Source organism: Octopus bimaculoides, chromosome 2, assembly GCF_001194135.2.
Source record: "Octopus bimaculoides isolate UCB-OBI-ISO-001 chromosome 2, ASM119413v2, whole genome shotgun sequence".
In the NCBI taxonomy this organism is placed as follows: domain Eukaryota; kingdom Metazoa; phylum Mollusca; class Cephalopoda; order Octopoda; family Octopodidae; genus Octopus; species Octopus bimaculoides.
This window is the reverse complement of record NC_068982.1, coordinates 44,352,585-44,355,164: the sequence shown is the minus strand read 5'-3', so window position 1 is coordinate 44,355,164 and position 2,580 is coordinate 44,352,585.

The following is a 2,580-nucleotide window of genomic DNA, read 5'->3' as shown; positions in this document are numbered from 1 at the left end:
GTGTGTGTGTGTGTGTGTGTGTGTGTGTGTGTGTGTGTGTGTGTGTGTGTGTGTAGCTTTCACTTATGTAATTCGAGGAAGTGTATCACAATCGACGAGAAAGCCGAAAGCTGGTGCATTTACGAATAAAGTACCTTGGATATTTGTTTTGCCTCGAGTTAAAGACGCAATTTTGTCACTTTAGCTATCAGAGATGACGTGAGCCGGTGACTAACTAACGATGCTATTTATTGTTCACGGGTTGCAATATAAAATAAATGAATAAATGATTAAATAAATAACTTCCTCTGAAGGCTACAAAATGGTTCGATTGTTTACAGTGTCAAAGATGAGTTCAGTTTCACCCGTATTTGCCGGATCCCACTGGTCTCATTGAGATATTCATAAAGCCGTTCGTTCCATTCATTAATGGGTATATCATTAATGGAAATTGCAAGCACCGTCAAAATGTTTACACAGAAATTATCTAAATTACAAACTACATTCATAGTCAGGTAACTCATACGTATATCTGCTAAGAAGTTAAATATAGTAGAATCGTTTTATGGTAAATAATAATTTTAAACAGAAAAAGGGATAAAAATAAAAGTAGAATAAAAACACATACAGTATTACAAGAAACAGGAATAATAAATTTTCTTCTATAGGCACAAGGCCAAAAACTTTGTGGGAGATGGTCGATGTAATCAACCCCCAGTGCTGACTGATACTTATTTCATCGACCCTGAAAAGAATCAAAGGCAAAGTCGACCTCGGCAGAATTTGAACTCAGGACGTAACGGCAGACGAAATACCGCTAAGCATTTCGCCCGGCGTGCTAACGTTTCTGCCACCTTGCTGCCTTCACAGTATCCAAATATAATAGGCACAAGGTTTGAAATTTTGTGGGAATAGGCCTAGTCGATTCTATTGACCGAAGTGCTTGACCGGTACTTATTTCATCGACCCTGTAAGGAATGAAAGGCAAAGTCAACCTCAGCGGAATTTGAACTCAGAACATAAAGATGGACGAAGTGCCGCTAAGCATTTTGTCCGGCGTGCTAATGACTCTGCCACCTCGCGGCGTTCAAAATAACCAGAAATAATTAGACGCAATTTAAGAAATATTTGCAAGAGAAAAAAAAGACAGATGAGTGTTTTGTTTTACTACAACCCACACTATTCCGTTCAAAATATTCGGTTAATTCATTTACAAGCAAGCTCGATTGCTATGTTGCACTGAGGAAACATTTAAAGAATTGATTTGTTTCTGAGTGATTGGGAAATGGCAAATAAAGAGACGTCCACAGACATTTGCAACATAGAAGTCTATGATTGTGATTTGTCAAATGTAACTTTCGGAGTATCAACAGACGGAAATGTTGTCTTTCAGTAAGTAAATTAACATAACAGTGCTGCAGCATGTATTGTGTAGGCATTATATTTCATTCATCTGACAGTACAATGCATAGAAATGAGTAAGAAATATTTAACATACTATGGATGATATAATAGAAATAATATAACCTGGAACAGACTATATATGAAATAATACCTTATATATTTGCATAATCACGCGTTGAGCGAAGTGAGGTAATGGAAACGTGTTGGGTCCATAACCTAGAGGTTCGTTGATCGAAACTACGCTCTGCAAAACAATGGATGCTATTTTTGATAATTATACATCGTAACTGAGTTGACTACAAATATACCAACCATACAAATATACTACATGGGTAGGTAGAAGTTGTATAATACACTAGAATTTTGTAGAGGGTCAAGGGAGTCATTAACTGGCCGGGGTATACCAAAACCCAAGTAGCATAGTGGCCAGAGACAACAACAACAACAGGACTATGCTTATATAAGACGAGAACTATTTATAAACGCCACGCAGAAGTAATAGCTTGAAGAGAAGAGAGTGCAGGTGGACGAGAGCGTGTGCGTATATATGTACATTTTTGTGAGGAATAGAGAGAAAACGATAGATACCGTATTAAATAAGATTAGTAATGCATTCAGGTGGCTTACTTGTGGGATGTCAGCTTTAGACTTGCACCATCGCTTGGTTAATATTGTAGGAGCAAGATTATAAGTTAGTTGATGTGAACGCTACAACTCTATCACTAATAACCCCTAAATTTGCTGTTCACTTAAGAAAGAGTGACAAAAACAGAAACGAGCTAAGATTCGATGACTGAACGGTTGCTCTGTATACACAGATCTGTCATATGGATAGATAGCCTTCTAAATATACTTAACAGAATTAGTAATGGAGGTTGAAATAGCGATTCATATCTCATAGTTTTTGTATTGCATTGGCTCAGAAGTTTTGCGACTTCCATCTATTTGAATCTCATTCAGCTTCGATGAGGTTATGGGGTTAAAACTACACATTCTCTCCTATTCATATTGTTTATACAGCTAGAGAAAATCTCTTTTTATCTCGCCCCCTTCTGTATGTATATATGTATATATATACTCTCACTCTCACTCTGTATGGATATATATAATCTAATGTATATTATACATACATATATATAGAGAGAGAGCGAGAGAGAGAGGGGGGAGAGAGAGAGGGGGAGAGAGAGAGGGGGAGAG